This window comes from Danio rerio, chromosome 7 (assembly GCF_052040795.2).
Source record: "Danio rerio strain M-AB ecotype USA chromosome 7, GRCz13ab, whole genome shotgun sequence".
Classification (NCBI taxonomy): Eukaryota; Metazoa; Chordata; class Actinopteri; order Cypriniformes; family Danionidae; genus Danio; species Danio rerio.
The window spans coordinates 46355992-46372576 of NC_141027.1; the positions used below are offsets into that span (position 1 = coordinate 46355992).

The following is a 16585-nucleotide window of genomic DNA, read 5'->3' on the forward strand; positions in this document are numbered from 1 at the left end:
TTATGAAAATAATAAACAATAAATGTACATTTTATTATATTAAATGACATTTATTTTACAAAACCAGATTTAGCTTAAAGTAGATTGAAAATCAAAGAATATAAAAGCAAATTATAAGAACAATAAGTTGATATCTCAAAAAAAAAGAGTTTTCAAAAAGATGATTAGAAAGATGTTGCTTAGCACCAAACATCACCACAAGACAACATTCAGTTTCCATTGGTGACCATATGAATGTCCCTATTTTTGTATGTTTTGATTGATATGAATCATATTCATTCATACTTTTGAGAGAGCAGTATAGGCATGTAACAAAGAGAAAGAGCAAACAAAAAACAACATAAGTTCAAAAACATTTCATCAAACCTAACTCTTTGTTGTTGTTGTTTAGTTTTCATGGACTTTTTTCAAAACTTGCAAACTTTCAAAGTTCTAGGTTTTATTACGTTTGTAATCCTTAGAGTGCATTTCTTGATCCAAACCACAAGTTAGATGATGGATCTGATGTGCACAGTTAGTGTATACAGTAGTTCCTAAGGCTCTGACAGCACCAGTACAAAACAGTGTGTGTGTTTCCAAGATTGTCAACTTCCATTTTCTACACATTTGGACTCTCACATGAGTCTTGAAAGATTGCCGAAGAGAAAGGGGGGAGTAGAGGGAAAAAGATTCACAAACTGACAGAAAACAGAAACTTCACTTCAAAGATTTTTTGCCAAGTACAAACGTAAAGCAACCATGAACGAGCAACCAACAAACAGAGCCAACAGGCTTGAAGGCATATCTTTGGTCTGCTGGTTAACTGGAAGTGGCTGGATCTGTCTTTTACTCAAAAAACGTTGAGTTGAGTTTTAAAATTGCTCTCAATGGAAAAAAATAATAATTTCACATATTCATATATAGACAGTCATGTTGGCGTGTAACTGAATAACCGTATCTTTTAGCTGCTTTAAAAATAGTGCAGCTTTCCTGCTAACAAACTGCCTTTTTTCTGCAGTCTTATAATCTTAACCAGAAGTCAGATCTCTCCTTGTAATGTCACTTGCACACAGCTTTACTGCCAAGTGAGCTGTGAAGAAATAATCAAATGTGCTTGCCTAAACAGGTCTCTCCCTCAATAAGTCCCTTTTAAAAGAACTGTTTTATCTGAAAATAATCACTTCATTCAAGTAAAGCAGTTTATTTGGACAGATTTACTGGTTTGTGAGACTATATAATAATTAAAATATGTTGCACTCGGTTAACTATTTTGGAGTTTAATTCTGCAGCAACTGTATCTAAAAGTGTGATCATTTCTTATGTAAACTGCTGCTCCCAGTCATCCTTTTCAGAAAATGACTTGGGCTGTATCCGCTTAAATAGTGCCCTTCTTCAAATCAAATTACTTTTATTGTCACATCATCAGCAGCAAATGTGCTATGGTGAGTGAAAAGCTTAGGTGCGGGCTCCAGACAGTACAAAATACAGATAGTGCAAATACAACAACAGTGCAAAATACAGACAGTGCAGAATACAGACAGTACAGTGCAGAATACAGACAGTGTTTGCTGGGAGCTAGCAACATGGTGGCCATGCTTGGTGCCATCTTGATATCGTTCATGAGGAATCATTTCTAGGGGTTTCCGAAACCATAGTGGACGTTCTGAAGTACACTTAACCAATCCCACAATGCCCCAATAACAAGTGTACAAAACGAGCACACAAAACAGCTATATCCATATCCAGATGATGACTTGGGCTATATCTTAAATAATATATATGCTTAAATCAACACAGGCTTATTCTGAAAACTTAGCCTATTTATATTTCTGGAGATTTATATTTCTGGTGAATTACGTAGCCATAAGTATGTATTGCATTTCGGGGTGGTGTGATGCTGTTCCTTTTTGCACTTACCAGCTGACAGCTTACCTCCATGTGGACGGCTTTCCTGCTGTTACTAGTTTGTCCAGTTAGCTTGCCATGTAGGTCAAAAGACTTGAGATGCAGAGAAGAGCTGACAGCGAAGAATAGTTTCAGAAAACGGGTGAGATAAAAAAAATAATAAATAAACGGTGAGAATGAATTTAAATCTAAAAAACATGGTAAAAATCATGTAAGGGCTTTTTCTTTTTCTGGATTGCTTTTTAAATCTGTTGGTTGGGTTTTGGAAAATTGGTTGGGTTTTGGAAAGTGGGTGGGTCAAATCTGTGCATCTGAAAACACTATTGGTTGGGTTTAGGAAAAGAGGAGGGTGGGTCAGTTGATCGGTCAGTCAGTCAGTCAAATAGTCAGTCGATAGTGGCCTCTGGTAGATTTACATGAGAACAGTAGGCGCGAATGGCATTCGCAATAGAAATTTGAGATCTCAAAAAGCTTACAAATGGCCCTCTCATGGATTCGTGAAAATAAATACTTCTACTAAAATTACTAAATAAAAAATCATAGCTCCAAGGACATGTTTGGCGCTCTCCAAAAATATAAATAGCTGTTAATTTCAGAATCAGGGTTGGCTTAAATTGTGCACTACTCGAAGTAGCAGACATGTCTAGTGGTTTCCAAAACCACAGTGGATGTTCTGAAGTGCACTCATGCAGTCCCACAATGCCCCAAATAACAAGGGTACAACACAAGCACACGAAACAGCTATACAGAAAATACTCAAAATGCACTCAGAGTTTGTGCGCCAAATTAATTTTTGCTTCTGACCACTAGGCGACAGCTATAAAGCGGAATGGCATCAGCAAATCTTATTAATAAAACATTTTTTTAATTAAAGCAGCATTTGTATACTTGACAGACAAAACCATTTGTTTCATAACTAATAGACAACTAGCTAAGTGTTAAATAACTATCACAAGGTCTGACCAAGTTTAAAATCTAATCTGCCTGAGGAATTTATCAAAAAGTAAAACAAATAAAACACCTTTCCTTCTGGTGTTCTAATGCATTCACTCAATTTCCTTCAGTCCTTCAAGCGGAGGATTTGAGACCGAAGTTGACTGTGACAACGAGGTTCGAGCCAAGTAAAGAAAGGTTTCAAAAAACGTAATAAACAAGTAAATAACAGGGTAGCTGTAACCTGGGATGTGACTGTGCTACTGACACCCTCTGGGGTCTGAGGGTGTTTTGGGGCTCTGGAGATGTTTTGACATGCACTGACATTTGTGTTGTTTTCTGTATCTTAAAGACATATCACTGGCTAAAGTGCGATAACACTGTAAACAGCACAAGTTGGGCTACAATAATACCTAAGCAGCATGTTTGTATGTGTTTGTGTTTTTGAGAAAGAAACGTTTATGTGTGGTTAGTGAAAAACTAAAATTTTGAAGTCAATGAAACAAGGCCGTGAAACACACAGAGAACATTTGTGGGGGGGCTGGGGGTGGTGTCTCTACACAGTGTGCAGCATCCGCTTGCATACACTTACATAGGAATGTTGTGTAACTGGCTATATGTCTTATCAGCAAAGTTAAAGTTACACAAATTTATCATTTCTCCGCCTTCCGGGTGACTCGAAGGTCCGTTATGAATGAATGGTGAATGTAAAAAGGGATATCAGAGCTCATTTTCAGCTGAGTTAAGGGAAATGGCACTAGTTAGCAAACGTTTTCTTTCTCAAACACACGTTTTAGATGTCATTTATCAAACTCGAGTTAATAAACTCAGATACTAAAACTCAGATGCTAAATTGCTTTTAATTGTTTAAAATAAACTCACTGAATAATATTTAAGTGATGTTTACACCATTTTTGCATTTTGAAATCTCGGCAACAGCTGGAGGTTTGTTGTACACAGCATGTTACTGCAATGTTTACAGTGCTGGTCCTATACTTCCAGGTTTCTTCCCACCGCAGCCTCGCTTTGGTTCTTTAAAATGGCGGCCGCATAAAATAAGCGTATAGCTCCACACACCAGCTATTGGTGGAGTGGAGAGACAGTGATAGAGCCAATTCAGTGGATGGGGATGATGGGAAGGCCATGATTGTAAGGGCCGATTGAGGGACTTTGGCCAGGACACCGGGGTTACAACCCTACTCGGTTTAACATCTTATCCGAAAGATGGCCCCCACTGACCGTATAGTGTCCCCCTCACTTTTACTGGAGAGATCAAAGTAAGGTCAAAAAAAAGTAAGGGCAAAAAAAAAAAAATCTACTTTTCAAGCTGTTTGGACAGATCTGTGTGTTGGTATAGTGTATAGACCGTCATACTGGGGTGATATGAACACACCCAGTCCTTTTTTTTTTCAATTTAACTACAAAAAAAAAAGGGTCGGCCAATTGGAGCTGTTTTCAAATCGATCGCACCATTACGTAGGTGTGCAATCCCCCCGCCCACCGAATTGATTGACAGCTGCGCGCATTAACATGTTCCGGTAGTCGCGTGTATATGTCAACAAGACCAGGCAGACATACGCAAAGCAACCGGGAATAAAAGCTCTATTCTGTTCGCTAGGATCAGCAATCATCATCAAATGTGATTAAGAGTAAGTTTAACATGTTTAAAGTGTTTTAAAACAGAATATGTGTGTAATTAATTACAGCGTTTTACTTCAGCTTTACTTCATCAGCACAGCCGCATGTCAGAACAATTATAAAAGAAGACGCTTCAATCCCGGTTTGTGGAAGTTAAATCAGGTTTATTTTGTACATTAGCATAACAGATATCCACACTTGAGGTTAGCCTTAACTAGGCTAAGCGCGCTCTGTCTGTCTGCCTGTCTGCGTGTGTGTGTGTGTGTGTGTGTGTGCGCGTTAACTTTGTAACGATATTGTGTGTGACTCATCAATGCAACTTCACAAAACTGATTAGTAAAGGTTAGTTCTTACTGTAGTATCTCACAAATGCTACGTGAGACTTCCTTCCTTTAAGTCTGTCTGTTGTCTGACGCAGCTGAGGGAGGAGGCATGTAGAAACAGTGGGCAGGAAAGAATCGGCTTAAAGGCGCAGTACGACAAAACCACCCCCTGCTGGAAATCAGTATAAGACAGCATCTTGTAAAAGGTATAATGAAAAATCTGATGGGTATTTTGATCTGAAACTTTATATACACATTCTAGAGACGCAAAATACTTATATTAAATCTGAAAAAAGGGGTAACCTAGGTGCCCTTTAAAGGAATGTCAAAAGACTTTGGCTGTTTTGAGAAGTGTAACACTGAGCATTTACTGTGCATTTTCCATGAGATTTCAGCAAGGTACCAAATCGCACTGTACTGTATGTGAAAATTGCATGCATTGTATAGACAACGCTCACAATTCATGTACACACACTATATGGCCCGATTGTTCAGCAGTGATTTGATTGCTCACTATGGCTGTTTCTCAATATGTATTTGTAAGCAATCTTGTGTCTTTGTGTTCTCATGTAATATCATCATCAACCATCAAAGCTCAATTCCAATACTCAAGACTGCAAGAACAGAAGACACTTAAAAGCACCCGGATATGTTCTTGATATCGAGGATCTGTGGAGCATGAATTGAATGCAGACTTGAGTGGAGCACTCATTCGAAGTCCCAGAAGTCATTGCAGATGAATAAAAGAGGAGGGTAGCATTTTATATTCACTATTTACATTTCACACATATAACTTGTTTATCTCAGAAGTTTCCCTAAATGAGACGGTTAAAGTAAACATTAACATGTAACTTTAATAAAGGCATAATCTCATGGAAAGGTGTTTATTTGCTGAAAGTCATATTAAAATCTATTTTATTTTCATTGTGCAAAGTATCTTTGCAAAACTTTTTCACATTTACTATATATTAATAAGAAAAAAAATTAAATAAGTCTTTAAATTTTGTAATATTTCAATTATTTTCTGTAAAAACTTGTCAAAGTCAAATGACCAACAGGAAGTCTGCAGAATCTCATTTCTCACAGGATGTGTTTAATAATCATAGTTCAATATTATAGTTCATTCTTCTGAGATAACTTGGCAAAACTGGTCTCCACAATAATACAAATCTGTTCTCTGCATTTCTCGTCAAAAAATCAACACGTTTCCCACTGTTTGATGCATAATTATAATGAGTGTTAAGCTGGATTGGAAAGGGGGAAAAAAATAAAACTATAAACTTTTTTTTCTTATCAGAGGAAAAACAATGAGTTCAGCTCATTTAGGTCATTACTCTGATTCAAATACACAATTCCCTCATGAAGGCCAATCAAAAAGGCTGACATGTTGAAAATTATTCAACCATCCGATCACCTCTCCATTCTTCATCTATATCAGGGGTGCAAACTCAGTTCTGGAGGGCCAGTATCCTGCAAAGTAGGGCTGCACAATACATCGTTTCAGCATCTATATCGCAATGTGATAATTTACAATAGTGAAATCGCGAGTATAATGTCATGTTGAGTCTGGATTATAATGTATCACTTTGCAAGTGTTTTTTGAGACAGCCATGTGAGGGCATAAGAAAATTTACTGTTTGTGACTTTGAAAAATTAATAAGGATTCATTTTTTTAAACTGTTTATAAAACAAAGACTATGCAGTATTATTTTACAGTTGATAATTCAATTACTGTATACTTTAATACATTCTGAATCTTCAGAAAACAATAAACGCTGTTTGTTTAATTTGCATATTTTTCTTTATTGAATTTATCTATGCTTCTAGATTGTATGTTATATGATATGCTCCCCCTTTGAGTCATCTCTATCAATTTAAAATTATAAATTATTTTCAGTTTCAACACATATTGAGAAATTGTATTTATATCGCAACAAATTTTTTCCCAATATCATGCAGCCCTATTGCAAAGTTTAGTTCCAACCCTAATTAGACACACCTGGGACAGCTAATCGAGGTTTTGCTAGGCTTTCTGGAAACATTCATGCAGGTGTGTTGAGGCAAGTTGGAGCTAAAATCTGCATGACACTGTTTGAGTTTGGCACCCCTGCTCTATATAAATTGTAGACAAATTATGCTCTACAAAGATCAAATTCAGGGCAGCACGTTGGCGCAGTGGGTAGCACATTCACTTCACAGCAAGAAGGTCGCTGCTTTGAGCCTTAGTTGGTGCATCTGTGTGGAGTTTGCATGTTCTGCTCGAGTTTGCATGGGTTTCCTCCAGTATTTTTTAATAAAGAGACTAAGTCGAAAAAAGAAAGAATGAATATATGAATGAAGGAAGGAAGGTAGCTCTGAATGAATGGCTAATAACATGGTGTAAAGAACAGAAATTGCTCTTTGCTAATAACTGGAATCTTTTCTGGGAGCGTCCTAGGCTCTTCCGTCCTGACGGCCTGCACCCCAGTCGAGCCGGAGCTGAACTCCTGTCGGACAACATCTCCAGACTACTTCGCACCATCTGACTAGCAGGTAAAAATTCACACTATAGCCACCTAGACTCTTGTTCACCCCACTTAAACATCAGTAACGCATATCTGGCGAATCCTATAGAGACTGTGTCTGTTCCTCGTATTATTAGATTAAGAAATAAACGTACTGTGTGCTCCAGAAAAAATCTATTAAGAATCAAACCAGAAAAACCAGTAGAAAGTGAAAATACAAATTTCGTAAAACTTGGTCTCCTAAACATCAGGTCACTTGCACCTAAAGCACTTATCATTAATGAAATAATAACAGAAAACAATCTTAATGCACTCTCTCACTGAAACCTGGCTGAAACAAAATGACTATATTAGCTTAAATGAAGCAACTCCTCCAGGATTCTTATATAAACATGAGGCTCGTCAAACTGGTCGTGGTGGTGGAGTTGCATCAATCTTTAGTGATTTCCTTAATATTAAACAGAGAAACGGACTTATGTTTAGCTCCTTTGAAGTATTATCGCTTAATGTTCAGCTTCCAGATACTATACAAAAACCTATGTTATCTCTCGCTTTAATCACCATATATAGACCCCCAGGACCCTATGTCAAATTTCTAAAAGAATTTTCTGATTTTATTTCTGACTTACTAGTCAAAACTGATAAAATACTAATTGTAGGTGACTTTAACATCCACATAGATGATGCTAATGATACATTAGGACTCGCGTTTATGGATTTAATACACTCACTTGGGATAAAGCAAAACGTTGTGGGTCCAACCCATCGCTTAAAGCATACATTAGATCTAATTCTGTCTTATGGAATCGAGGTTATTGACGTAGACATTATACCACAAAGTGATGATATTACAGATCACTACCTCTTACTATATAAGCTGTGTTTACCTGAAATCAGCAAACCCGCTCCAATACTCCGCCCTGGTAGAACTATTGTTCCGTCAACTAAAGATGAATTTATAAATAACTTACCTGATCTCTCTCTATTTCGTAATGCACCCGCAAACTCAAATGATCTTGATGTAGTAACCAGCAGTATGGATGCCATCTTTACTAGCACACTAAATACTGTGGCACCCATCAAATTAAAAAAGGCTAGAGAGATTAAAACTATACCATGGTATAATAGTCATACTCGTGCGCTCAAAACAGCAACCCGCGCCCTGGAACGTAAATGGAAAAAAACAAATTTAGAGGTCTTTAGAATTGCGTACAAAGACAGTATGTCCAGCTATAGGAGGGCTCTAAAATCTGCCAGGACCGAGCACCTGCGCAAACTGATAGAAAATAATCATAACAATCCTAGATTTTTATTTAACACCATCTCTAAATTAGCAAATAATCGGTCATCCTTGGAACAAACTACTCCACCGCAAATTAGTAGTGATGACTTCATGAATTTTTTCAGTAATAAAATAGAAGGCTTTAGACAAAAAATAGGAGATGCCAAACTTTCTGCACCGGCTTATACTCCAAATCCTGTAAATATTTCATTAAATCATAATAATAACCTACACTGCTTCAAAATCATAGAACATGAAGAGTTAGTAAAAATTATAAATAGCTCTAAACCAGCTACGTGTATGCTGGACTCAATTCCAACAAAATTACTGAAAGAGCTGCTACCTTCTATAGGAGAACCTCTTCTTAACATTATCAACTCTTCTTTATCTATAGGCCATGTTCCAAACTCTTACAAGCTAGCTGTTATTAAGCCTATTATTAAGAAACCGCAACTAGACACCAACAACTTAGCTAACTATAGGCCTATTTCAAATCTTCCATTTATGTCTAAAATACTAGAAAAAGTTGTTTCCACTCAATTATGCTCTTTTCTGCAGACGAACAATATTTTTGAAGTGTTTCAGTCAGGTTTCAGGGCTCATCACAGTACAGAAACCGCCTTAGTGAAAATAACCAACGATTTACTCTTAGCTGCTGACCGAGGGTGCGTCTCGCTATTAGTTTTACTCGATCTTAGTGCGGCATTTGATACCATAGACCACAATATCCTCATAAATCGCTTAAAGTCTACAGGTGTCCAGGGACAGGCTATACAATGGTTTAAGTCATACTTAACTGACCGCTACCAGTTTGTGAATCTTAATGGACAGTCTTCACAAATCTGCCCAGTAAAGTATGGGGTGCCTCAAGGATCAGTTTTAGGCCCTTTACTGTTTACAATTTATATGCTACCTCTGGGAGACATTATTAGAAGACATGGGATCAGCTTTCACTGCTATGCAGATGATACTCAATTATATATTTCAACTAAACCTGACGAGACGTCTGAACTTTCTAAACTAACTGAGTGTATCAAAGACATCAAAGACTGGATGACCAACAATTTTCTTCTCTTAAACTCCGACAAAACAGAATTGTTACTTATTGGGCCTAAATCTTGCACACAGCAGATCTCGCAACTCAATTTACAATTAGAGGGATACAAAGTTAGCTTTAGCTCTACTATAAAAGATTTGGGTGTCATATTTGACAGCAATCTAACTTTTAAAAACCATATATCCCATGTCACTAAAACTGCCTTCTTTCATCTGAGAAATATCGCTAAATTACGAAATATGCTATCCATCTCAGATGCAGAAAAGCTAGTCCATGCTTTTATGACTTCGAGACTGGATTACTGTAATCTCTATTTGCTGGCTGCCCAGCATCCTCTATTAACAAACTTCAATTAGTACAAAATGCAGCAGCCAGAGTTCTGACCAGGTCTAGAAAATATGATCATATAACCCCAATTTTATCCTCCTTACACTGGCTGCCTGTTAAGTTTCGTATTGAATTTAAAATATTACTTCTCACCTATAAAGCTCTAAATAATCTAGCTCCTGTTTATCTAACCAACCTTCTGTCTCGCTACGAACCAACTCGCTCCTTAAGATCTCAAAATTCAGGGCTTCTGGTAGTACCTAGAATAGCAAAATCAAGTAAAGGAGGTTGAGCCTTCTCTTTCATGGCTCCTACACTCTGGAATAGCCTTCCTGATAACGTCCGAGGCTCAGACACACTCTCCCAGTTCAAAACTAGATTAAAGACCTATCTGTTTAGTAAAGCATACACTCAATGCATCACCTAGCGGGTTCCACACTGGCTTCTACATCTTGCTTATATACACTGTGAACAGCAGCTACGCTAATTATTTTCTTTATTCTCTATTTTCACCTGGGGATACTCATCCCGAGGTCCTCAGATTATGCGGAGTCACTGATTGGATCCAAGACCAGCGACGTGATGATCCCAAGGATTCCATATCCGGGACCAGGCCATATCCTGAGCTGCTGCTGCGCTGATGGTCGTGGGGAGTGGAGAACATGAGTCTGATTCCAGCGACGCTCCAGGGACAGACGAGTCTTCGCTGAGGCCATCTTCCAGCCTAAACCACGACGAATGAAGTTCTGCACTAGACTTTTGGCCAGCGGAGAAATTAAAATGGTCGTGCCCAACTGAGTCTGGTTCTCTCAAGGTTTTTTTTCTTCACTCCCATCAGGTGAAGTTTTTTTTTTTCCCTCTCCGCTGTCGCCACTGCCTCGCATGGTTCAGGATTGGTAGAGCTACGCATCGATGAATTGGCTCTTCAGTGTTTGAACTCTCAGTAATGATTAAATCACACTGAACTGAGCTAAACTGAACTGAACTTAAACACTAAAAACTGAACTACACTGTTCCAGTTACTGAACCACACTGTTCCAGTTACTATGACCATTTATGTGAAGCTGCTTTGACACAATCTACATTGTAAAAGCGCTATACAAATAAAGCTGAATTGAATTGAATTGAAAGGTAGGAATGTAGGAAGGATCAATCGATCGATAAATTCAGCCTAATTCAAAGAGCATTTGAACAAGTCAGAAACCAATGCAGAATCAGACCAAAATGGCACATTGTATCCCTGGTTTAAGAAGTAACCTCAGGTTGCTGCTAAGAAAGTATTGAATGCTAAGTTGGAATGGTGGAGGTCTCTGTCCATCACTTTTTCTACTCTGAACATTTTCAGATATTTATTTTTGCCTGTAGTTAATGAAATAAAAGTGATTGCTGTAGGCTTTGTTTATTTCATTGAAACCCCAATGAAATATGGGGCAAAAACGAATTCATTCCACAGTTGCTGCATATAAATATGTTAAGTGTAAATTGTTCCTGTGGGTGCAACTTTTTTAATTATTTTCAACTCTTCATCTCCAATTGTAAGCCATTTTTCACAGAGAGGTGTGCAACCTGTGTTTACATTTGTTAGTTTAGTTTAATTGGCTTTCTTCACACTTGAATAACCACTCAGATTTGGCTAACCTAGCAGACAAATAGAGATCCTAATAGAATTAATGTCCTCAGAATCACTCTGCATAAAAGTGTGAAGTGCTCAATACTAGAGGCAAGAATCATTTTCTCTTTTTGTACTTAATTCAGTAAAGCACACTGATCCGAAACAGCAAGTATGCAAAATGAATACGAGAAACAATGTAGGGATTCCGTTAGACACTTTATGGAGGAGATTAGTGGAGTTTAACAACTTTCTAAAGTCACCGCACAAGTAGTGATAAAGCAGTCATCAAGGATGAAAACTAGTTATCAGAAGAGTCTACAAATGGAGTCAGTAAACATTGTACAAACATCTCTTCTGTTGATCTATAATTGAAATATCACCACTTCAAAAAATGTTCTAAACATACTCAGCGTGTTTATTTATTTTACCTCATTAGTACTGGGGAAAAAAATGACAAATAAATTATAAGAAACAAACGTAATTGCTCTTCAGAATTATACATTATTTATGTTTTACTGTGAATGAAGGGGAAATAAATAAAATAATACAATGTTAAAATAACAAATTCACCTTTGACTATTTACCCAATGATCATTATTACATGAAATGTTTAATAGTGAATTATTAATCATTCATTCATTTTCTTTTTGGTGTAGTCCTTTTTTTATCTGCGGTCACCACAGTGGAATGAACCGCCAACTCATTCAGCATATGTTTTACCCAGCGGATGCCCTTCCAGCTGCAACCCATAACTGGAAAACATCCATACACACTAATTTGCACACAACATGACACTGCCTTTTAAACCAACATGGTTAAAACAACTATAGGTTGTAATAAGCTAATTGGACAAACAACCTATTTGTTAATTTTAAGAAGAGTAAGCTATCCATACAAAAAATAAATACAAATAACTAAAAGAGTACTGGACATTTGGGGTAAACACTATAATAAACATATTTTTTATTGACTGATTAATTCATTACAAATAGGTATTTAGATCATGTAGGATTAACATGGCCATGATTTTCTTCACAGCACTTTTCAATAAGATTTTATGTGGTGCAAGGACTACTGGCTCTGATTCTGTCTTTTGCTACCTCTGGACACAGCTGTCACATTATGGAACTGTGTTAGCTGTTTTTTTTTTTTTTTTTTCCTTCAACACAAAGCTACTTCTGTGTGAAATGGACACATGGAGTAACCACGGCCAAAGCAGAAGCCTCAGGTAACCAAAGAAAATTCCACTGGCAGGCTTTTGTGGGAGGGAAGACTGGAATTTCTCATTTAGACCTTCACAGTTCAAAAAGTCGGCTGCCCTTAAAAATACAGTCTGGATACAAGAGAAAGGAAGCAGAGGAGAGGTGTAAATATGATTTCTCTTGTGGTTAAAAAATGCGCAACTCAAATGCCAGTTAAGTAATTATAGGGAGGAGCGATATAGAATATATGCAACTGTATCATGCTATAAAAATGTGCTATAATTTCACAAACAAGGTACAGTATCCAGAATTTTTGGCTCCCATGCTGAAAAACTTGTTTGCTTAAAGAAGACAAAAGTGCAGTAGTAACAGGAAAAATGCAGATGTTTGTCTGCTCTACTTTGGTTCTTTAATTAAATTCATCTTGAGTGAACCATTTATGGTTTCTATTCTGAATGATTCATTTGAATGGTTTCAAATTTCTTTTGACTGACAGTACCATGGTCAATAAAAAAGGGGGGGGGGGGAGGTGTTCTATGATCACGACATAGAAAGTAATTTAGAAGAGGGTTTTTTTTTTTTTTTTTTTATCTTGTATTGCTCTTGCTTATTCAGACCGGATGTCTTTATGCTTGCATTTTTTTCTTTTTTTCTACTTATAAGACTACCGAAGATTATGACATTACACCGCTGAAAAAAGAGGCTTCTGGATATGGAGAAGATATTGAACTGACATTGGACAACAGCCAATAATCCCTCTGTCAGACTGCCCTACACTCTCTGTGATTGAGGAAATAAATATTGACAGATCATCTCGTTATTCAGAGAGAGCACAGCTGTTTCTTTTAAACACAGACGAGTACATTCATATGCTTACACAAGTAGAGCTGGAAAGTGAACCTTTCCATGGTTTCTTTTGATAAAGTTAGTTCACATTTTTTATACATATAATTACTAATTGATATAGTCATTCATTCATTCATTCATTCATTTTCTTCATTCATTTTCTTTTCAGATTAGTTCCTTTATTAATCTGGGGTCACCACAGCAGAATGAACCGCCAACTTATCCCGCATGTTTTTACGCAGCGGATGCCCTTCCAGCTGCAACCCATCACAGGGAAACACACATACACACTCATTCACACACATACACTAAAGACAATTTAGTCGAATATTCAAAAATTTATCTAATTTACTTGTACCATATGTCTTTGGACTGTGGGAAAAACCCGAGCACCTGGAGGAAAGCCAAGCCAACACAGGGAAAACATACAAACTCCACAAAGAAATGTCAACTGATCCAGCCGAGGCTCGAACCACGAACCATGTGCCACCGACTGCGCCACCACGACGCCTAATTGATATATAATATAATATAATATAATATAATATAATATAATATAATATATAATTTTACAATGTATCATATTATAAATATGATATATTGTAAATACTAATTGAACATAGATTAAATAAATAATTGAATTAATATTTTAATATGGATCTTTGTATTTTGAGCTAAACTCTGACATTTATTTATGGTTTATAATGCAAATTGAATTAGAACAACTTGTTTGGTAAATAAAACTACTGTACAGTAGGTCTCTCATTTAATACATCCACTGAAAATATTACTTTACAAATTGTGTTTTACACCAATCATCCAAACAACATGTATATTATTTAATAATATAGAATAAATAGCACCGTATATACATTGTATTTTTGATTAAATAAATGCAGCCTTGATATGATGATACTATAAATTGACATAAATAAAATTGCACAATCTATTTTGGACAACCATTTATATTTGTATTCACTCACAAATGCAAAATTATATTATGCTAAAATGTTTCAATGAACACTGATTATTACACAATATGTATCCCAATCCACAGTAATGTGAAATAGTAATAGTAAGTGTAAAATAGTAAATAATAATGTGAAAAAGAATTAGGAATGTCTGTCTTCAGATAAAATGCATGTTTTTTTGTTTTTTTTTGAGAAGGATTCCACAGATCAACCTTGATTAGTTCTACCTGTCAGTTACGGTCCATGTAGCTCCATTTGATTAGTTCTGCCTCTCTGTGGACTTGGCCTGTGATTGCCACAGGCAGTCACCGTGTGACTGAACCCCCACTGCTCTGTTTGTTCACCTTGATGTCTGCCTATCTTTGGCCTTAATTGAAATGACACATGAGCAGTAGAGCTAAAGAGCTAAATATATATATTTTATTGATTGTTACAATGAAAAATATTTTTAAATATTAAATGTTTAAAATAAATAGAATTTAATGTTTAAAACATTTTATTTAATTTCTCAGAATTTTATATTCATTAAATAATTCATTAAACCAACAGGTCAAATTTTCCTATACAATACCTTAAGTTGTGCTTTTCATACCAAATTAAATGTATCTAAATTAGGCATACGCAATTAGGACAGTAATTGAACGTTTGTAAGTACAGATCTGTGCTTTTGGTCTTAAAGTGACATTTAGAGTTTCTGTTAATTAACACAAACAAAAGAATTGCAAGAAAATGAGACAATTATCCAGTTCTCACTGAATAACTACATTAACTTTAAAAAGAGGCATTGTATATTTAATTCTTATTTTAAAAAAAATATCTTAATAAATTATGTTTACTTGATTTGTTTCTGTACAGCAAGCTAAACTCTTCGTTTCATTTTATTGCAACACATTTTTTTTTCTATTGTATTTATCCTATTCTATCTATTAGGGATGTCCAGATCCCACCTCATTATCAGAAATTGATGGTTTCAGACTCGATCGTAATTGGAAGTTACCGTACCTCCCGGTCATGGATGGATGTGTGGAATTCCGGGAGTTTGTTTTCCGGGAGACAGAACAATATGGGAGATGGGCGGAAGATGGATCAGAAATACTGGAGACTCCCGGGAAAAACGGGAGTGTTGGGGGGTATGGTAAACGGTCAACTACTTGCTCTACAAACAAATGTTTGCATGACTATACAGACCAAGTAGAATAATATAATAGGAAAACATCAAATTACAACATCAAGCAGCGTAACGAGCAGTTTTTAATGTCAAAAAATGAATGGAAGTGAATGAGACCGGAAGTCTCAAGCCAAAAAGATTCAAATGGCAGCGCCCACTCGTCGGCGGAGAATAAGGTAAATATGTTGACATGAATGTAATTTGGGCTGTCACCACTTGGGGGCAATATGTGCACATAGGGTTTTAAAGTCGGTGTTTCTTGCATGAGAGAAGAAGACTTGAGAAAGGGAATAAATGCAAGCTGCGTCCCAAATCGCATACTTATGCACTATTGTACGCCATTTTGTAGTATAAATAGTGTAAGTAGTGTTTTCACACTGAAAACTCTAAAAATAATAAGTGCACTTTAATTACCCGGATGATGCACTCATTCAGCCACTAAAATGAAGTGTGTAATGATGGACACTTCACGCACTCAGCGACCGCAGGTTTGCTTACGTAGCGGAAGGGGCGGAGCTATCAGACGCACATGTTGAATAACTTTATTTATTTTGGATGGTGAAAGCAAAATTCTCCTACGAGAGTGATTTTAGCGACTCCCGATGGTAAATGCGGCAATATTCACGGCAGGTATTATCTGATAATTAGGTCGTTTATTTCACTGATTTGGCAACCGTTAAACGTCATCAGGGAAACGGTTTGAATTTCCGCCTAGTAAAAACACATTAGTGTGCCATTTGGGATGACACTACATACATATACTATCCTGTTGAGTGTGTAAGCGCATAAGTACATAGTGCATGAGTGCATAGTGTATAGTGTGCCATTTGGGACGCAG

General features: G+C 36.7%; 2 long non-coding RNA genes across 2 annotated transcripts in view; both read left to right on the forward strand.

The window, feature by feature from the left end:
- LOC147843159 (uncharacterized) overlaps window positions 1–16585 on the forward strand; it is a 541229-nt gene that overhangs the window by 65034 nt on the left and 459610 nt on the right. The gene's annotated exons all lie outside the window — the stretch shown is intronic.
- Window positions 4358–5502, forward strand: LOC147843160 (uncharacterized). The gene is made up of 3 exons (XR_015496116.1): window positions 4358–4466; window positions 4874–4984; window positions 5373–5502. It is a non-coding gene; the product is annotated as an uncharacterized LOC147843160 (long non-coding RNA).